The following is a 22,371-nucleotide window of genomic DNA, read 5'->3' on the forward strand; positions in this document are numbered from 1 at the left end:
GGCATGGCCCTTCTGGGGGGAGAACAGCACGGAAGTGCCCTGGCCCCTGGCTGGGCACTGAGGTATTAAGTAGCTGCAGTGGTGTGGCTGGCACCACGGGGGTCGGAGGTGTGGGGGTGGGAAGAGCGCTATGTGGGGCCTTCCTGGTGCCACAGGCGGCTCCGGCCTTATCTTCTGCCCTTTGAAACCCGCATAACCAGATAGTGGGGTGATTCTGTCCCCGCGTCCACCGAAGGAGCACGCAGTGGGGCAACCTCTGTCCCGGAGGAGACCACAGAGGAAGTGGGCATGCCAAGGGGCCGGGCTCTTCTTAGCGCGGTACCATCCCAGGGGGTCAACGGGAACCTGCAGCTTCAGGACTCTAGTCCTGGATTGGCTGTCTTTTGTCTTTTTCTCCAAAACTACTTTCCTGCCCAATTAGAGGCGCTGTGCACTCATTCTCCATTCACTCCGGGCATTGGGCCTGGACCTGGAACAGGGGGGTTCTGCCTGTGAAGAACCAACAATCCAGTGGAGAAGTCGGGCCTGGAACCCGGCTCCATCTCTTTGTGGGAGAGCTGGAGCAGGTCGTCTCCCAGCTGGGAGCCCCGGCCTGCAGCCATCAGCACTGAGCAGCGGCGCCCTCTGGTGGTGAAGTCTCCCCGTCGTCCCCTAGATCGCTCCCACTGCCTCCCGTCTGTGGGAACGGGGCGGGGTTCTTAGAGAATCAAGCTCTTCCCCACATTCTTGTGTTGCCCAATAAACTCGCCAGGCCAAGACTTAGGGGTACACCAGGAGTCCAGAACCTGGTGTAAGCTGCGGGGTGCCTCGCCTGCCAGTCTGACCAAATCAAAAGTCAAAGCCTCAGGCTTGCTTCCTTCTTGCCCCTAAATCAGTGTGGGAGAGGCTGCGTGGCAGGGGCGGAGGGGAGCCAGGGCCTCCTGGCTGGCAGTGCCTGAAACCCCAGAACCCACCACCTCCACTGTTCATTTGCTGAAACACTTACTGAGCACATACTAGTGCCAGACACATGGCTTTAATACTGAGATATCTCAGTAAAGGAAGCATAAAACCCCTGTCCTCAAGGAGCTTACATGGTGGGGGCAGGGAGGGGGGTGGCAGTAAACCTAAGCAGTTAAGCGCAGAGTTTACAGAAGTTCAAAGGTCATTAAGTGCTATGGAAACAAGGAGCTGAGGAGAGGGGACTTATCTTAAATAGGAAAGCCAAGGATCTGTGTTTTAGATAAAAATCTCCACAACTTTTCAGTTGGCAAGAGATTTAAATTTAAAACTGTGCAGGCCAATGCTCTGGGGCCACCCGCCAGCAGACTCTGCCTTTTAACCTGGGCTCAGCCCCAGGGGCACTCCCAAATGCAGGGCAGTGCCCCTGGCCTTTCTCCTGTCCTTTGGGTATGCCACCCACTACCTCTGCTTGAAAGACCTCAATTCACCTTTTTCTCTTTCTCTGCCAGGAGCAATGCCCACTCCCCTGTGAGACCCCGATCTCCCCACTCAGCGTTGAGCAGCTGCCCCTCAGGACACCTGTCCTGTGGGCTGGAGAAGGGAGGGAGGCAGGAGTCTGCCGGTTGAGTTAAAAGATAAGTGCAGGCTTGAGTGTATTATGATCTTTAAGCCCCAGGTACCTGCCCACGGCACTCGGCCTGGGCTGTGCCATCTTTGAGGGTCGATGGGTGGACTTCTGAGGAGGAAACAGTGTAAAGTTTAAGGTTTGCACCTAATCATTGGTTTCCAACAAGATGACTTTAGGTAGTACTTGGAAAACATTATTTTCAAAAATATAGATTTATGGATTTATTTATGCTTGTTTCTATTTATTTGAACAGTAATAAGAAAAAAAACATGTCTGGTACATTAAAGCAGACACTTAGGATTGATTTCTTTTTAAAAAAATATCTAAGTTTTAAAAGTAACTAGATTTGAACTGCCATAGCATGAAATAATGTAGATGGTTGATGATATATACAATATTAGTAATAAAGACCTGAAGTTTGAAAATCATGCTCAAAGAACATTGTTTTTGTATTAGCTGACATTTTCTACCCCCCCTTTTATTTTTTTCACTTCTATATTTTTATTTTATTTTTTAAATCCTCAACAAAGGATATGTTTTTATTGATTTCTAGAGAGAAAGAAAGAGAGGGAGGGAGGGTGGAGAGGAGAGAGGTCGAGAAGTAGAGAGAAAGAGAATGGTTGTTTCCCTCTGATATGGGTCCCAACCTGGGATGGAACCTGAAACCTGTGCCCATGCTTGGAATCTAATGCACAACCTTTGGGTATATGGGACGATGTCCAACCGAATGAGCACCTGGCCTAGGCTTTTCCCCTTTTTAATCAAACCGCTTGGGCTCAGAGTAGTACAATGAGGGAGGTATGGCTTCTTCTTTACCCCTGTCTTCCAGGTGAGATGAGAGACACCTCGCTAAGGAGAGCTTAAGGTCCTAGGAAGAGTGTGAGGACTCGTGAGCTCTCAGCCCCGGTCCTGGGTACCATGTCCCTTCCACCCCAACTGTGAGTCCTTCTCCCAGGTCTGAGTGTGGCCCGGCGGGGCACAGCAGGAGACAGCTACATGAGCTGCATCCTACCCACCCACCTCTGTCTCCGACCTTTAACATCTCCCATTGGAATTCACGAGTAGGTAGATGTCCTGCCTGAGAACCAGGAGGCCCCGGGACGAAGGGGACAAATCCTCAGAACCTGAAGGCTGCTGTCTGTGGGATGGGCATACTATTGTAGCTCTCAGAGTGGGTACTGGGATACACTAAGTATGAAGCCCCTTGGCACAGAGAACCACCATGGGAAGATATTGACATAGTACTGTAGCTTGCCTTCTCTGAATTTGTCACTTTGCTACTTTGCCTAATATCTCAGCTTTGAAGTCAAGGTGTCCCAGGAAGACCCTGGCCAGCAGGGCGGAGCTTCCCGGGGCAATGGCACAGCTCTTTGGGACCAGCGTCCTTGGACTCTGGAACATCAGCAAGGCCTTGGGAGCTTGTGCAGGGACACAGTTCACTCCCATGACAGAGGTCTACAGTGCTTCTTGGAGTCCTGTTCCCCTGCCAGGGCTCAGTGGCTGTGGGCTGGCCATGCAATCCCGAATGGACCTCTGGAGCAAGGTCTGCGAGCCCCAGTCCATCACCAAGGGAAGGACCAGGGAGGCGGAGCCGGGGATCCTGAGTGCAGGGCTCTATGCTGGTCCCTGCTCACTGGGAGCACAGCTCCCCTAGCTGAATGGGCACATCCTGCAAGTGCATCTGTCTAAGGTGGCTGTGCCCAAAGGCCTTGCCTTGACTGACATCCCGAAAACAGGGGTGGTGCTTTCTGGGACCTTCTTCAAAAGCATGGACAACCAGGGCTAATGTTCTAGGGCAGTGGTAGGCAAACTGAGGCTCACAAGCCACATGTGGCTCTTTGGCTCCTTGAGTGTGGCTCTTCCACAAAATACCGTGGCCTGGGCAAGTCTATTTTGAAGAAGTGGCATTAGAAGAAGTTTCAGTTTAAAAAAATTTGGCTCTCAAAGGAAATTTTAATAGTTGTCCTGTTGATATTTGGCTCTGTTGACTAATGAGTTTGCCGACCACTATTCTAGGGCAAATGAGACCCAAGGGCCCCGAGGGTTCAGGGCTGTGACTTCAGCCCCCGCACTAGCTTTCACACTCTGCCTGCACCCCATCACAAAAACAGTGAGCCAGGTCCAGGTTTGCCCTGTGGTTCTTAACCCCACCCCTCTCACCTGCTCCTCCGCCTCTGGGCAGACTGATGCCAGCATCTGAAGCTCCATGAAAGGTTCTAGAATTTCAGCAAGCATCAGCCCCTGCAGTACACCCCGGTGATGGGAACTGTGAGTCCTGGGAGGGTAGGCAGCATTTCCACAGGAGTAACTCGGACTTAGACACCTTCCGCCTCCTTTCTCCCCGCATCCACCCAGAGGTGGACTTAGGGTTAGCCTGCTCCTTATATTTGGTAGCTCAAGTCACACTGCTGTCCTTCCACAGAGTCAGGATGGCATCAGCACAGCCTGGCTCAGAGGCAGACGCCTCCTGGTGAAGGACCGAAGGGTAGGTTTGTCATATAAGACACAGTGTGCCCAGTTAAATGTGACTTTCAGATAAAGGACCCTTTTTTATTTTTTAGTGTAAATGTGTTCCAAATATTGCATGGGGCATACTTATACTAAAAGGAATCATTCTTTGTTCATCTGGAATTCAAGTTTATCCAGGTGTCTAGGATTTTTATTTGCTGAGTCTGGCAACCCTCCTCCAAATCTATGCTCTTCCCAACGCAGTGGTCCCCCTTGGCGGGCTTTCTGCCTGGGACCTCAGTACTGGGCCGAAGGTGGGAAGAGTCTGGGAAGGCATTTTGGAGTTGCCCACTTGCTCAGCAGGGGTTTCTTACACTGGGTAACAGCTCTGTTATGTTGGAAAACCATGCAGCAAAGCAGCATGGGAAAGATCTCATTTTACTCAGCCTCTGCTATCAGCATTTTAACCCCAACCGTGATCTTCACGCCTGAAGCCAGAAGAGGTGCCCTCAAGTAGCACCAGCTCTCGTCTCTCTGGATGGGGAACATGGATGTGAAGCCCAGCCCCTGGCGCTTCTGTTGTAGGCAGCACACATGTCAAGCATAGGAAAGGAGAAGCCATCATCCCCACAATGAGTCAAATGTGAAGACTGGTCATACGGGCAGTCTGGCCCAGGCATGTAAGTGGGAGGTGGACTCGGGTAGGAAGCATTGCTCAGCATCTGTAAGGCACCCATTTCCCCACCTCCAAGCTCCAAAGGAGATGGGGAGGTTAAAGAAATTAATGTTAAGATGTTTTTGTTTGAGATATTTGAAAATTAAGCTTGCTTTTCCTTCCTTCCTTCCTTCCTTCCTTCCTTCCTTCCTTCCTTCCTTCCTTCCTTCCTTCCCCCTTCCTTCCTTCCTTCCTTCCTTCCTTCCTTCCTTCCTTCCTTTCTTCCTCCCTCCCTCCCTCCCTCCCTCCCTCCCTCCCTCCCTTCCTTCCTTCCTTCCTTCCTCCCTCCCTCCCTCCCTCCCTCCCTTTCTCCCTTCCTCCCTTCCTCCCTTCCTCCTTTCCTCTCTCCTTCTCTACTCCCTCTCTCATTTCCTTTCCTTTCCTTTCCCTTCCTTCCTTCCTTCCTTCCTTCCTTCCTTCCTTCCTTCCTTCCTTCCTTCCTTCCTTCCCTCCTTTCCTCCTGCCTTCCTTGCTCTTTCTTTCTTTTTAGATGATGCCATCCAGGATGCTGACTGGGAATTTGGGTCTCACTCATGCAGCCTAATTGGTTTCCAGCTTCCAGCAACCATTCTCTTCATAGATTCCCAGGATGACGTTTTTGAGTTCCCAGCCAGGCTGACTGCTGCTTCTCCCTTTGTCTTTCTAACATATTAAGTTTTGCCTCAGTGCTTCAGAGCCCTAGACTGTGCCACCACGTGCTACACTTGCTTCATAAATCTCCAGTCTAACCTTCTATCCATTCACCCACCCTTTCACTCATCCATTCATCCATTTATCCATTCTTCTATTGAACCACCATCCATTCATCCAACCGTTTATCTGTCTATCCATCTACCCATCCATCCATCCATCCATCCACCCATCCATCCATCCATCCATCCACCTACCCACCCACCCACTCACCAATCCACTTGGCTCTCCCCTCTGACCACTTCACAGCAATCACCTCTAGATGCTCCAGCCCTGAGCCTTATTTCCACCAGGGACAGAAAGACATGCCTCCTATTTTCTGGACCACAAGGGAAGAACAATCGAGCATTAAGGGGCCAAAACGTGCAGCTCACCCAGCTTGACACAGACTGAAACCTTTGCCCTGGTCCTCGCTGAAGGTATAGCCTCTCTGAAGGGCAGGAAGAGCCTCCTGAGGTGCCCTCCCAGGCTAGAGCCAGGAGAACATCTGAGCACTCTTTACTCTCTAGTGCCCAACCCATGATTTTCTTTCATAAATTTCAAAAAAGAAAAAGAAAAAAAAGGAAATAAAAAAGACTTTGTTTCTCTGTTTACCTCTTGCATTTAATAAGCAGTTGTTAACATGACTGAAACCATCGGATGATTTTTGCCAATGGAAAAATCTCCCTACAGGGGCAATAAAACAAATATTCAGGATGGAGAGAGGCAGTCATAAAAGTCATTACCCGGCTGTAAACAGAGGCGGGTGGTGGTGATGTATTACCCCTGTCTCGGCAGCTTTCAACAAACTTCTGAGATTCCAGGAGGGAATCTGACCCGAGGCAATATTTACTTCTGCGGCTTCTTCAGCAGGTCAGTGTGGGTATAATTCTGTCTACCAGTTGACTGGAGTTGAGATTTTGAGCAGGAAGCACAACCCCCAGGGCTCATAACTCAGGAGGAGTCAGGCACCCCTGCCCAAAGCATGCCAAGAAAAGCACATTGCACTGTCGTGGCCGGAAGGAGTGAGGGTCTTTGCACACCAGGCCATTATCAACCAGATGGATGGCTTTGGTTTGCACCTGGTTCAGCAGCACCATGGGTTGGTGCAGTGCTCGGCCTGTTGTGTCCCAGAGCTCTCCGAAGTCCCATCTCTTTGATATACCACCATGCAGAGCGAATAGTCATAGCTGCATGGCCACCTCATGTAACCTCAGCAGACAAAGCCCATTAGAGCTGGCAAAGAACTTACTACTAAAGTCTGAAGGGAAATCAAAGCTTAAAATTATGCCTCTCCCCAGGGACCAAGCATCAGGCTGCTTCTCAAGGCAGCCACAGCTAGCCTGTGGGTCCTGTGAGCAGTGACCACTGCAATATTCAGCTTGGCCAAATGCCAGACAGGTTCAGTCATTGCACAGACAGGACACAGCAGCAGCCATCCTGGCTCCCAGCAGCATCATAGGATCAGGTGCTCACCTCCCTCTTCAGAGGCAGAAGCCCAGGCTCGAAGCCAGAAGGGACTTCTTCATGAAGTGAACTGGCAGTGCAAACTAGACTCAGACCAAGGCTCATGGTATGGCCTGTGTGTTGTATCACATTTACATATTATACAGGGTAGGGCAAAAGTAGGTTTACTGTTGTTGGTGAAAAATAATATAATAGCTAATAGGTAATAATGCAAGAACAAACTTGTGTATACACAACTGTAAACCTACTTTTGCCCATCACATATATATTTATAACACATTTAAGTGGTGTCTGGGCATATTTGATTTTTAATTTTATTTTTTAAATATATTTTATTGATTTTTTGCAGAGATGAAGGGAGAGGGATAGAGAGCTAGAAACATCGATGAGAGAGAAACATCGACCAGCTGCCTCCTGCACACCCCCCACCGGGGATATGCCCGCAACCAAGGTACATGCCCTTGACCGGAATCTAACCTTGGACCTTTCAGTTCCCAGATTGATGCTCTATCCACTGAGCCAAACTGGTTTTGGCCATATTTGATTTTTTAAATTAAATGTTTTGGGGTGACATTGGTTAATAAAATTGTAGACTTCCAACATACAATTCTATGATACATTATCTGTATATTGCATTGCATTTACCACCCAAAGTCAATCTTCCATCACCACATATCTGACCCCTTTTACTCTTTACTAACCCCACATCCCTTTCCACCATACTGATGTCTATGAGTTTTTGTTTGTCTTGTTCTTCATTTGTTGCTTTCCATTGTATATCCCACCTATGAGTGAAATCACATAGTTCTTAACTTTTACTGTTTGACTTATTTCACTTAGCATAATATTCTCAGGATCAATCCAAGTTGTCCCAAATGCAGTATTTCATCTTTTCTTATGGCTGAGTGGTATTTCATTGTGGAGGTTCCTGAAAAAAAGTCAGAATAGAATTGCCACATTTCTCTTCTGGATATCTACCTGAAAAATTTGAAAACATTTATTTGCAAAGACATATGTACTTTTATGTTCATTGTAGCTTTATTCAGGTTACCCAAGGCATGGAAACAAGCAAAGTGTGCTTCAATAGATGATCAGGTAAGGAAGATGTGGCACGTATTATTATATATTTTTGAAATGTGTGCCTTATTCTCAATTACAGCTCTTGTTGGTTTCCCAGGCAGCAATCATGTGCATTTCTCTCTCTTACTAAACTGAAGTGAGGCGGAGTTCTCATCCCATTTTGCCCCTGAGAAATCCAAGGCTCAAAGATCCAGGAGGTTGCCCAGGTGGGGATGCAGGCTCCGCGGGTTGTCACACCCTCAGCTGCATGATGTCTACAGGCTGATGCAGATGTTGAGTGGACTGCCATGAGGAAGGAGCAGTTCATTCAGCATTAGATTTGACCTTAGCAAGACCCTGGAAAAACAAGACTCTCTCAACTGCCACTGCCTGGCTCCTGCAGGCTCCCTGTGGTTCTGGAGCCACCTTAGGCTCAGCATGGACTTTTTCAGGCAGGTGTCTGCACACACCTGGTCTCCAACCTGCTGTCAAGGGAAACAGATTCTGAGCCTCCACTGCTCATCCTTACTTACCCCCTTGCTGCTTTCAGCTTGGCCCCCTCAACAGGTTCTTAAATGGGAGTTTGTTTTCTGTAAGCCACAGCCTCTGGAATTTGGGTAATCATGGCTTCAGAGAGAACCAGCATGTCTGCAGGCCACAAATCCAAGATGGGAGTGAAGATAAATTGGTCTCTTTACCCAGGACCCCTCTCTATTAGCACTGGGGGAGGGGGAGGGAAAGGTCCAAAGAAACCCTAGAAAGGGTAAAGCCGAGAGGAGGACCAGGGAGGAAATGTTTTCCAGGAATTTTATCTCCTGAATGCCATTGATGGGATGAATAGATGGGAAGAGAGTGTCAGCCCACTTGCTGGAACAAGTCTCTGATTCCAGGACCCCAGGGAGAGCAGTGAGGGCAAGGGCAGGTGTGGGGGCTGCCACCAGCCACCAGCTCCTCCCTCTCCTGAACAAGTGCAGCCATCTCCCACCAGGCCCTTCTCTTCCCTCCCCCACTCAGCCAGTTCAGGTGTGTGCCTTCTCTTGCTCCAGAGTAAGTATATCTGGGTCCAGGAGTAGCCCAGGCTGTGAGCAGCTGGATTGATTCTGGGAATGACATGGACCAAGAAAAGAAAAGAAAAAGAAGAAGAAGAAGAAGAAGAAGAAGAAGAAGAAGAAGAAGAAGAAGAAGAAGAAGAAAAGAAATGTATTTATTCAGAATGGCATAGTGCTCTTTATGTGCAATGTTGACCTCTATCTCAACATTTGACCTCTACCAGTTACCAGATGGTAGGTGTGCTTAGTTTGCAGATAAGAAAAAGGAAGATAAATTTGCAAAGACATATGTACTCCTATATTCATTGCACTGGACAGAGAGCCACCTGCCAGGCTTCCCTGTGGCCTGCTCCCCATTTCAGGCTCAGTAGGACATGTGGGGTGCGTGTTTGGAGAGGAGATGGCACCCGTGTGCTCCAGGGAAGAGCCTTGGCCTCCCTGGCCTGGCCACTCCATCCCCCCAACAGGCCTGAGACCCATGCCCACTGTATGACCCAGTGAACTGCTGAGCTGATGGGAAGTTCAGCTCAGCAAAAGCCAAAGAGAAAAGAGACACTCTCAGTAGCCAGCCACAGTCTACACCCAACACCCAGCCCTGGGACAGGACCCACTTGGCTTCTGTGGCTGCAGATTTGGGGTGCTTTGGAGCCCAGCATGGGGGTGAGCCCCACACTTTTTGCCTTGAGAAGTTGTCTCAAGGAGAGTGGCTTGATGGCGAGAAAGGCCAGCCAGCAGCCATGAGAGGCTCTGTGATCTTCCCCTTAAATCCTCTTCCTTCTGGGACCTATCTGGGGAAGGCCCAGGAGAGGCACCTCCTTCCCTGTCTTTGGGTGCTCAAAAGCCTCCCTGACCTTCTCTCTCCACCCTCCATGTATCTGCTTTCCCTGAGCGACCACACAAACCAAGTCATCTTGGTGTTGCCATATCTCCAGTCCCAGCAACCACATCTGAGCCCTAGATAGGCCCTGCTGGATCCCAGTGCATCCTGGGTGCCCTGCGGTGGTGAGGGCACACTTCCTCCCAGAGATCTCCCGGGCTCTCCCTCCTTTCCTGTAAGCCACAGTCTCTGGAATCTGCTTTCCCTGAGCGACCACACAAACCAAGTCATCTTGGTGTTGCCATATCTCCAGTCCCAGCAACCACATCTGAGCCCTAGATAGGCCCTGGTGGCTGAGATCCTGGTGGGAGCTGACCCCTAAAGCTATGGTTTCCATGCAGAAGTCAAAATGAACAACCCAACTCTCCATGCTGCCTGGAGGACAGTCCTTGGAGCACAGCTGTTGCCTGTGTATAGTTGCACATCCCTGTCATAGCTAAGGAGACAGGGGCCCAGGGAGTTTGTCACCAGTAAGTGGAATGGGTGGGATTTGAACTCACACTCAAATATTGTACAAACCCTAGGCTCTCCCTTCCCTTCAATCTGTACAAATTCTTCTCCACATGCGGGGAGGGGCCTTCTCAGTGTACTGGGCCTGGGGTCTTGAGTTTCAATAAGAACACACATGTGCCCCAGGAGAGGAGCAGGGGGGATGGAGGAGGGCAGTGGAGAGGCAAACTCAAGGGCACTCTGAACAGTTGGATGAAGAAGGGTGTTAACCAATGGCCATTGACACTACTTCAATGCCAACAGGAATCCCAGTTTGGGATGTGGTGAAGAACACTTTAACCAGCATGGCTGTGAGGCAGCACTGGAGCTAGGGGCTGGGTCAGGCCCCTCTCCAGGTAGACAGCTTGGCTCCTTGTGCTCCACTCTGCTCCGATGAGACCTCTGTGGGCTCCAGCTCAGCCAGAGAGATGCAGTCTCCAGGCTTAGGAGGAAAGGGAAGTTGCAGAGAAGGCAGGGAGCTGGTTTATATGGACAGAAGTTTCCTTCCCTGGGTTTTGATTGGCCTGTCCTCCTGCAAACGAGGACCTCAAACCCTCAGTTTGATTGGCCCAACAGGCGCTGTCCTGGTTAGTCAGAATGGAATCTCCCCGTTGATAGAGGTACACAGCTCTGATTGGATGGGGAAAGCATCAGGTCTACTGGTTGTTGTAAGTCCAGGAACTCCTTTATACGGGCTGGCTCATAGGGCAGGAGCAGTGCAGACAGGCAGTGCAGGTCTCTCCCTGAAATGCAGCTTGCATGAGAGACCCCTGTGTAGACATGGCTGCTAGGCTGATTTTTTGTTTGTTTGTTTGTTTTGTTTGTTTTTAAATTTATTATTACCTTTTTAAAATTTGAGTCCAGTTAGCCACCAGGAGTCCTCCTTTTTTTTTTTTTTCTTTTAATATATATATTATTGACTTCAGAGAGAGAGAAAGAAACATCAGTGATGAGAATCATGGATCAGCTGCTTCCTACACATCCCTAAAATCCAGGCATGTGCCCTTGACCAGAATCTAACCTGGGACCCTTCAGTCTGCAGGCCAACACTCTATTCACTGAGCCAAACCAGAGAGGGCCAGGAGCCCTTCTTAAGAGATGTCTTCTTTCTCAGGGTTCACAAGGGCATATTCTAGCCAAATGTCAAACACTGAAAAGGTCTAAAGACTGGAGAGGAAGGGCTGGGAGATGGGGAGGGGGGGGGGAGGGGCGGGCAGAGGACAGAGTGAGCACAGTGGGAGGCATGCCTGGGGCAGCAGGGAGCATGATTTAGTCAGGACCTACAGCCAGAAGGAGACAACCAGGTCTCCACACTAGTTTGGGCACATCATGCTCTGCGCATTATCACTGCTGAGCAAAGAAAACACCATGGTGTTTGGTGATAGCTCCCGGTTTAGACCCCAGTTCTGCCTCATAACTACTGTGGGAGCTTTGACGAATCACTGCATTCAGCCTCAGTTTCTCAGCTATAAAACGGGGAGAGTAGTGGCTACTCACCAGTAGTTAAAGAGGGTCTAATGAGATAACATAGCACCTCATGTTAAAGGCATGGACATGTCCTGGCTCAGTGGTCGGCAAACCGAGACTTGTGAGCCACATGTGGCTTATGAGCCGCGGTTTGCCCCTCTGTTGACTAATGAGTTTGCTGATCACTGCCCTAGCTGGTTTGGCTCAGTGGATAGAGCGTCGGCCTGTGGACTAATGTGTCCCAGGTTCGATCCTGGCCAAGGGCACATGCTGGGGTTGCCAGTAGGGGGCATGCAGGAGGCAGCCAGTCAATGGTTCTCTCTCATCATTGATGTTTCTATTTGTTTTCTCTCTCCCTTCCTCTCTGAAATCAATAAAAAAAAAATATATTAAAAGAAATAAAAAAGGCATGGACATGTTAAAAGTATCTAACACAGCCCCTGGCATGCTGTACTTACATTTATTAATATCTTTGGACTTTGGCTTCTGTCTGAGTTGAAAGCAAATGCTTTGATCCAAGTGTCCCCTCGAAATTTATGTTGAAACAACCCCAGGGTGATAGTGTTTGGAGGTGGGGCCTTTGGGAAGTGATTAGGTCATGAGAGTGGAGCCCTCATGAATGGGATCAATGCCCTTACAAAAGAGACCCCAGAGCCCTGGCTGGCTTGCTCAGTGGTTATAGCGTTGGTGAGATGATTGAAGGGTCTCCACTTCCATTCCCTGCCAAGGATGTATACCTCAATTGCAGGCTCCATCTCAGCCCCAGTTGGGCATGTGTGGGAGGCAACTAATCGGTATCTCTTTCTCACATTGATATTTCTATTTCTCTCTCTCCCCCACCCTCTCCCCTGCTTCTCCCTCCCCTCACTCTCTCTAAACACACACACACACACACACACACACACACACACACACACCACACAACCCCAGAGAGCTCTCTGGCCCCTCCCACTACAGGAGGACAACAAGAAGTCATTGATGAACTGGGAAGCGGGTCCTCCTCAGATAGAGAGCCAGACTATGCTGGCACTCTGATCTGGGACGTTCAGACTCCAGAACTGTGAGAAACCAAGTTCTGTTGTCTAGAAGCCACCCAATTGCTGGCACCTTGTTACAGCAGTCTGAAGGGCCGAGAGCAAGGATCACATCTTTTCTGAGGAGGAGGTTCACTGAAAATACCTAGCAGGCCCCAGTGGCTACTTTCTCCCTTCTAGGACCTTCTGCAGGCCTCTCCCCCAGGAACCTAGTTCCCCTGTGTGTCCCCTGCCCAGAGGTTCCATACCCAGCTCTGCTTCTTGCAGTTCTCTTTTCCAGATAGCTTCCTCCTGGCTCCTCAGGCTGGCTGTTCTACTAGAAAGGAGTCTGGTAAATTAATTCCAGCTGGGCCAAAATGACAGGTAATGTTTAAAAGTGCTACGCAGCCGAAGCCGGTTTGGCTCAGTGGTAGAGCATCGGTCTGTGGACTGAAGGGGCCCAGGTTTGATTCCAGTCAAGGGCATGTATGTTGGTTTCGGGCACATCCCCGGTGGGGGGTTGCAAGAGGCAGCTGGTCGATGTTTCTCTCTCATCGACATTTCTAGCTCTCTACTTCTCTCCCTTCCTCTCTGTAAAATATAAAAAATAAAAAATAAAAAAAATAAAAGTGCTACCGCAGTGGCATTTTCATAGAGGTCTGGTGGAGAGGCAAGGTTTAAAGTAGAGGGTCATTTTGCTCTTGGTGAAAATCCCAGCCCAGTGGTAGGTTGGGGGGGGGGCGGGGGATATTTTGGGGCCAAAGGGCCTTCCCAGAGCCTGGGAATCATCCAACAGGTTGTTGCTGCCTCAGCCTTGGCATAGGACAGGCCCATGCCCTTCACAAAGGGCACCGGGGAGTAACTTGCTGGTGATGAAGATGTCTCCATTGAATAGCGGGCAGCAGCATCCATGTGCACATCTGTCCCTCATTTGGTCCAGGGGCCTTGAAGATGGGGAGGGCCACCACAGTCACAGGTAAAGGACTGGTGCAGCTGTTCACCAGAAGCCAGCCAACCTGGAACGCTCAGCTATCCAGCACTTGACTGCGGGTTGCTTTCTCTAGCCAGAGGGGAAGCCCAGAAAAAGCTATCAATTTCTAGTCAAGTTCTGTTGGAAACTGACTTAAAAATAAACAGCCAGCTTATATGTTAATGCCATGCCTGGTTCAGCCTAGAATTGTTGTTGTTGCTGTGTATGTGTGCATATATATATTCCAAAATGAAAAGTGTGTATATATATATATATAAATAAACTTTTCATTTTGGAATCATTTGACTTACAAAAAAATTGCTATGATACTACAGAGTTGTACACCCTTCCCAGAGATTCCCCTAATGTTATATTCTAGACTTTTGGAGCCATGCTTTCTGCTCCAGAGAGGAAAATTGTTTATTTATCCAATATAAACCTACTGTTTTCCAGGTACTATAGGAGGCACTAGGGATAGAACAACGAAGACAGACCTGGCCCTGATTTCATGGGTCTTCTGGTCTAGCTTAGTGGTTTTTTAAGTGTGGTCTCTGGACCATCAGCATCCTATGGGAACTTATTGGAAACGCAAATTCACAGGCCCCATGCCATACTAGCAGCAGCAGCTCTAGGGAAGGGGCCAGTGATCTGTATTTTAACAGACCTTCCCAGGGGTTCTGGTGCCTGGTCAAGTTGGAGAACCCCTGTCTAGTGCGGAAGAACTAATACTAAATGGATAATTACAAATATGTCCCGATTTCACCCCGGGAGGCAGGGAGCTGAGGAAGCTTGCCTTGTGGAGAGGGTTGGAAAAGCCTGGCTGAGGAAGGGGTGGGTAACCTGCCATCTGCAGGATGAGGAGGAATGACCCGCTGGAGAGGTGGCAATGTGTTCTGGGCTGAGGCGCTGCCTGGAACCAGGGTAAGAGAGGCTTGGGTGTGTTATGTCTGGACTCTCGGCCACTGTACTACTGTGAGTCAGAAAGAGTAGTCTTGGGTCTTACTTAGAAAATCTCACTAGTTCTCTGCATTTCCTCAGCACTTAAAATCTGCATTTCCTCAGTATTTAAGAAAAATCGAATCGATGTTGCATGTAGAGGATTCTCTGAAACAGGAAGAGCTCTGCCTTCAGGGATGAGAAGCCCATTGTGGAGCTGACTCTGCTTGCAGGGGCTCTGATGGTCTGCTATGCGCACTCGACTTTGCTGACTTCAGTCCTTACCTGTAGAACACATGTGTCAAACACAAGGCCCGCGGGCCAAATTCGTCCCGCCAGGCCTTGCAATGTGGCCTGCACCGCGCTGTCATCACTGCATTCCGCTGCGTTTCCATCACAATGACAGTTTATGACTGTTCAGTAAACCATTCGGCCCACAATTTAGGCTGGATTTTAGATTTTGGCCCCTTCTTGATTGAGTTCGACACCCCTAATTTAGTGGAATAGCAGGTGCGGGAGCGGTGGGGCAGCTTGTGACCAGGTCAGAGACCTTGAGAGTCTGAGCAGAGTATGGAAACATTTTCAGGCCTTGGAGCCCCTCTCTCCCAGCCAGTGGGCACCATGGATTGGCATTTGCAAGAAATGGAAACTCTCCTCCCTTCACTGAAACCCCCACCTCACAATGCCCCTGCTCCTGAGGGCATCTGAGGAGCCCCAGATGTCCAGCTCTACCCCTCACTCCTGTCCCTGACTCTTAGTTGTTCAAAGATGTGCTGCTGGGGCAGCCCCAAAGTTGCCATCAGTGGCCTGGGCTGAGCTCCACCCCTCCCGACTTGCCCACTTTCTAGTTGCCAAGGCAGAAGCTTTGCTCTTCCCTGTGCAGCATGGGGTGGGCCTCACTTCCTCACCTGTACCGCCAGGGGGACATGCACCAAGTGCTCCCTCTTTGATAGACTCAAATACATGTTGAAGGGCCTGCCCAGACCAGAATGCCCCCTGCAGCCCTCCCACCCCTCCACCTACGGCTTAATGTCTCTTTGCTCCTTTCTCCGGACGCCCTCAGCCAGCGATTTTAGCCCGTCCAGCTCAGCAGGACCTCTCCACTGTGACTTGAACCCCCATGGTTGGCCCACAGCTAGGAATGCTCTGAGTTGTGGAGGCGACAGAGAGCCCGGGAGGGTAATCGGGACCTTAGCAATTGGGAAACAGAGACTATGTCTTATCATGTATTTTTGTAAGGAAAGGAGTTAGGATGGGCAGAGGGAGAAGTTAACTGTTATTCAGCCTTAAAGGGGCCCATTCAATCGCCTAGGAGCAGGGCCCTCCTGGTTCTGGTGGGTGGGCTTCTGGATGCCACTGCTCTGGGAAGGGGCATGGCCATGAGCAAGGCTGCTCTCTCCAGAGGAGCTCAGCTTCTGACAGGGTGGCTGCCAGGGGGCCATCAGCCAGTGGCACTTGGTGCTTGGAAAACAAAGCCTCAGGCTGGAAGGGAACCTGTGGCCCCTCACATCATCCATCTCAGTGAGGCCCTTGCCTCGCCCAGCTGTGTCTCAGGAAGGCCTTTCAATTAGGAGGGGACCGGGCCAGGGGAGGTGCGGATCATGGACTGGGAGAAGGCCGCTCACTGCAGGGCCCCTGCTGGTGGCCAGCTTGGACAGGCTGGGTGGGTGGGACCTCTGTGAACTCTCAGGGTGGCCAGTGCCGTTTTACAGGAGATCTTTCAGACTAGTGGTTTGGCCTGGTGTTAGAGGAAATGTAATTTTAAGAAACGTTCATAATGGAAACAGCAAGAATATAAAAATTCCACCAGCTTGTTAGAGCAGCATGACTACAAACCTTTTGCTAGGATTTTTGTGTTAGTCAATTTTTACAATCACAAGTGACTGAAACTGAACAGAATTAGTGCAAGCTAGGGCTGGGGAATTTACTAGTTCCTGTAAATAGTCCCAGGCGAGAAGGATAGACTGGGCTCAAAAAAGGCTGGGTCTCCCTGTTCCCGCTCTCCCCTTCCCCGTATTTGAAGTGAGGGAGAGCAGTCACTTCCCAGAGAGTGGAGCAGCCTGTGGGAGAGAGGATGGCTGGGAGCTCTTTCTGGGTTAAAGCTGCCCTAACGCCCCCAGGAGCCTGGCTCCAGATGCCCACCAGGGTCCAGGCCCCTGTCACTGTGGTAACAGCAGTTCAGTCAGGGTTGCAGTGCATCTGGGTTGCTTGGCTGCTGTCCTTATCCCGCTGGAAGGCACTCCCACCTCCATTCAGACTCAGCTGCTGGGATACAGTCAAGGCCCAGGTCCGGAGAGGAACTAGCACATGAAGAGCAGGGAGCTGGCAAATCTAGAATTGGCTCTCACAGCTGGCCTTTTCCCTCCCCACTCCTCACTGCTGGATTTTTCTTTTTCTTTAATCCAGTAGGCTATTCAGGATGTCTGATCAGGGGCAATAAGGCCCTTCTGTTGGGTCATATGACTTAGAAGGCCCAGCATGGATGAAGAATGACACTGGGGGGACCCACATGACTGCTTTGTGGGTTTTGGAATTCCAGGCCCACACAGTACCCTTCATCCTGAGCACATAGTAGACAGTGCCAGACAAGGAGGGCATGGATGACACCTGCCACCACATGACCCCAGAGCCAAGGTCTGAGTGTCTCCAGCAAGAACTCAAGGTGCCCATTCTCTTCTGGCTACTACTGCTTTAATATCAGCAGGATACATCAGTGTATGAGACACAGCAGTAGAAAGAAATGGAGAGTTGAGCTTGGGTGTACTAAGCATGTACTATGCATTATCTGGGAAATGGGCATGCATTGCCTACTTTAATTGACAAATGAACTCTATGAAGTAAGCAATTTTATTGCTATTTGTTAACCTAAGAGAGAAATGGGCTTAGGAATGTCTACTGATTGTCACTGGTGCCAACTCAATGCCAAAAGGAATCCCCACTTGGTTCAGTGCAGAGGAAACTTTATTTAGTGCAAACAGCTCAGTGGTAATACAGCATGGCTGCAAAACCAGCACAGCACTGTGGCTGCCTCGGTCTGCGGTCTGCCCCCCTTAGCTAGGCAGCTCAGCTCCTCTCAGGGAAGTCTCTGGTGTCTCAGCACTTGGTGGAAAGTGTGCCCCCATAGCTAGAGGGAAGTGGTTTATGTAGACAGAAGTCCCCACCCCTGGTTCCTGATTGGTCTGACCACATGCAAATGAGAATGGTGAATCCTCACAGTTTGGTGCAAAGGCACTGCTTTGATTGGTCAAAAGAGAGCCATTCTGATTGGTCATGGGGATGGGAAAATCTCATTCTATTGGTTGAGAATGGATTCCAGGAACTCTTTTGTAAAGGTTGGCTCACCAGGCAGAAACAGTGCACTTTAGCTCAGACCCTTAGCTTGCCAAGCAGAGGCAGACAGTCTAGCACCGTGTTCGGCAAACTGCGGCTCTTTGGCCCCTTGAGTGTGGCTCTTCCATAAAATACCACGGCCTGGGCAAGTCTATTTTGAAGAAGTAGTAACAGAAGAAATTTAAAAAATTTGGCTCTCCAAAGAAATTTCAGTCGTTGTACTGTTGATATTTGGCTCTGTTGACTAATGAGTTTGCCGACCACTGGTCTAGCACAAAGGATTCTCAGTGAAGCACCATTTGCTGAGAGGCCCCTGTGTAGAGATAGCTGCTAGGGTCTATTTTTTTTTCTTCTTTTTTTCTCTTTTCAGGTTTCACAGGAGACATTATTAACTTGCCCAACCCTAAAGCTGGTGAGTGGCTAGGATGGGAATCGGCTGTCTGAGCATGTGAGGGCCATACTGCCTGTCTCTTGGCCAGCAGCTCCACCTGTTGTGGTCCAGGGCATCACTGAGCAGTCCTGATGCCAGGGTCCGTGCCAGGGTCCTCACTTACAAACAGCATGAACCAAAGCCTCTGCTGTAAAGAGCGAGTGTATGTACAATAAGCTGTGTGAACTGTGAGGCGACAGGCACGTTGCACATTGCACAATTCTTACTCATTTCTGGATGGGGCAATGCGGACCACTGGCCTCTCCTCCCACAATGCAGTGAGTGTTCACCTGCAAGCGGGTGCCTTTGCAGAGGAAGGTGAGGCTCAGAGCTTCACTGGGCCTCACAACCACTGTGGCACAGCCTCTGCCCTTCTACTCTTCATGCCCTGATGCCAGAGGATGCCAAGCATGGAGGATACTGCTGTAAGGCCACTCCAAAAAGAGCTTGTGAATTGGACTGGGAGAGAGGGCGGTGGCCTGTCCAGAGTTGGTGAGCCTGAGGAGTGGATCTGATCTAGGCCCCCCAGGGTCCAGTGGTGTGACCAGGACAGGGATTAACATGGGAGCTGATTCCCAAGCCCCCTGGCCTCTTGTCAGTTCTGGTGGGTCCAACAGTGTACAGACCTGAGCAGAGAAATCCCGCCCCTTCTCCCAGCTCACATGCACCCTGAACTGGAGACCTTACAGGTGCCAGTGGCGTCTCCTCCCCAGTGGGCCTGGGAAGCCCCCGCCCGTGGATTTACTTCTCTTTAAAGGAGCCCAGAGCACTTGGAGGTACATATTTCTGTGTTTTCTCCCCAAGAAAAGCACAAAAGGCGCCTCGGCATTCCACGCCCTCTTTTCAAGGCCCATTAATAAGGAGCCTGCCTGTGGCCAAATCATAAACATGGCAAACTCTAACCGCCGCGGCCAGCGGAGCGAGGGCCGCATTAAGGGGGGATTTCAGCGAGAGCTGCGCGGTTCCTAAATTCATACCAGATGAGTTCCAGAGGATTAAAGTTATTACAGTGAAGCCCCGGGGAATCAATCATGCTCTGCCTGTAACCTCGGTTTACCTCGTCATTCACACAGACCGCTTGCTCCAGGGCCAGGAGGAGGCTGCAGAATCCAGGGCGTGAAATGTAGCAAATGACAGAGGGATGAGGAAGAGAAGGACAACATCACAGCCACAGCCTGGGTGGGTTCAGACAACCCAGGGGCAGCCCCGAGCCCCATGGGGATGCTTTTGGCTGGAAAGCCCCAACAGGAGACATGCTACCCGGAGGGTGGCAGGGGTAGGGCATACGGGCATATGGCTTATTTTGTGACTTGTCATTTTGGGGGTTGGTAGCATAGGAGAGGAGGGTTCCTCCCTACCTTCCCAGCCTGCCTGGGACATGTCCCTGGCGGTGGGCATCATCGAGCTTGATAAGAAACAGGCCAAGAGCTGCAGAGAGGCTGGCTAGGTTGTGAAACACAGCACAGCTCTTTGTCTTTTCATGCTACTTTGATGTTTTCACTCTTTACACTTTTTTATTTTTTTCTTGAAGTGCCTTCCAGCTGTCTAAGATAAATCTCCTGAGTGCTCCAGGCTCCTGACTCCCTGAGGGCCCTGTCCCTCCTCAGAGGAGAGGTCTCTTTTTCGTGGCCACTGTAGTCACCCCATTGACCTGCACCTCTGTCCACTGCACCCCTTAGAGCAGAGAACATCTCGTGCCTCCACTCACAAGAGTCCCAGACAATTCAGAGTAGTTTCCAGCCTCCCAGAGCCAGAGCTGCCTGGAGTCTAGGATGGGCACCGCATCTTGTTCCAGCCCCTCCTCCAGCTTGGCCAAATCTGGGTGTTCAAGCCCTGGGTCCTGGCACCTGTCCTGAGGACTCATCTTGCTCATGACATTGACAGAGATCTTCCCGTTCCTTCAGATAAAACCTCACTCTCAGTCTCAGAAATGGAGTTGGACACACTGACCAAGCAAGATACTCAGAGAATAAGCTGACATGGGTGCAGTGCCCCATTTGTCTTTCTTGCATTAAGCTAATTATTATTATTAAATTATTCTTATTAAATATATAAATTATGATTATTAAACTAGTGCCCGGGTGCACAGATTCATGCACATTGAAAGGAAATTAATTAGAAGGTAGCTGGTGGTGTGGGACTGGGTGAGATGGACCAGACATGCCCTGGAGCCAACCTCCCGTGGCTCCTCCTCAGCCAGCAGAACCTGGGGCAGCACCATCTCTTGATGGGCATCTGCAGAGTGAGGTGTCCCTCTGGCAGGTGGGGTCCCTTGGCCTGGCCTGAGTGGATCGGGCTGAAACTGGCTCTCCAACATCCACTAAGGCATTGTTTCTAAACCTTCGTAATGCCGAGACTCTTTAAATATAGTTCCTCATGTTGTGGTGACCCCCAACCATAAAATTATTTTTGTTGCTACTTCATAATTGTAATTTTGCTCTGTTATGAATTGTAATGTAAATATCTATGTTTTCCTGCTGGGTCCCCTAAGACTATTGGCATTAGAAAGGTTGAGAACCACTATCCTAAGGGGTCTTGGATTGCGAGAGGGTGGTTCTCAGGTGATGCACCCCAGAATTGGGCTCCCTCCTCTCTGGTTCTGGAGTGCATCACCCAAGAACTGCAGCTGCCAAGTCATTGCAGCTCAGTAGCTCCTGTATTGAGTGTCTGCCCCCTGGTGCTCTGTGCACATCATAGCCACCAGTCAGATGGTCATATAGTTGCCTAGCCTTTTATATATATCTTATATAATAAAGAGCTAATATGAAAATGGCCCTCACATGGTAACAACTGATCAGCAGGAGGCTGCTTGCACAGCAGGCATGGGTGGGTGGGGATGCATGCACAGTGAGGCCAGGGGAAGTAAGGCTGTTATTGTTTATTTATTAATAAATTTATATATTATTTTCATATACATTTTATTAATTTTCTTTCATATCTGACACTTCTATTATAGAGAAAGGGCAAATAGAAATATTAAAATATTTCCTTTAATTCCTTTTTAATGTGCACAAATTTTGTGCACCAGGCCACTAGTAGATAGATATTAAGCTAATATTTAATATTGCACTTAATGCTTCAATATTTAGGATAATTACCTGTAGTTTTGTTTTTCTGTGCTATCACTTTCAGATTTTGATATAGAAATTATATTTGCTTTTAAAAAATAATTGTGATAAGATTTTTCCCCCCTATTTCTATGCCTAGGATCAGTTTAAATTCAGTGTTTGTAAAAGTTCATCCAGAAAAGTGTGAACTATTTAGTTTACAGGGTGTGGTCTTTGATGACTGTTTAGTTTGGTCTTCAGGCTTTCTTATCTCTTCCTGAATCCATGTTAATTATTGTGCTTCTTAGGAAAGATACTCAAGAGTCATTAATATGTACCAGAGGTTCAGTGCACAAAATTTGTGCATGGGTAGGGTCCTTAGGAGCTGCCAGCTGCCAGCTGGGGCCTTCCTTAATTATGCACCACCCTCTGGTGGTCAGCACACATCATAGCGATTGATCAAACTTTCAGCCAGTGGAACTCCTGAGGGGACATTTTACATATTAAGCTTTTATATATATAGATAGTTCTGCTCTTTCTTCTTCTTTATACCCACATTTGGATGTTTGTGCTTGCTCTTACTCTAATTTTTCCTTCTTCCTTCCTTTTCCTTTTTCTTTTATTTATTTTTGTTTTCCTTTAATAGACTAATTAATTTTCTATTATATTGTATTATATCCTATCCTATTCTCCAAAGAAATACCTTTTTGTCAAAATCAATTGTATGCTGTTTTTTGGTCTTAGGTTCTTAATTCAGTTATGATTCTATGTTTAATATTTTTAGTGACTTTAATTTTTAAAAATTTATTGAGTAAATTTCTTAGTTCTCTTGTCT

This window comes from Pipistrellus kuhlii, unplaced genomic scaffold, assembly GCF_014108245.1.
Source record: "Pipistrellus kuhlii isolate mPipKuh1 unplaced genomic scaffold, mPipKuh1.p scaffold_m20_p_35, whole genome shotgun sequence".
Classification (NCBI taxonomy): domain Eukaryota; kingdom Metazoa; phylum Chordata; class Mammalia; order Chiroptera; family Vespertilionidae; genus Pipistrellus; species Pipistrellus kuhlii.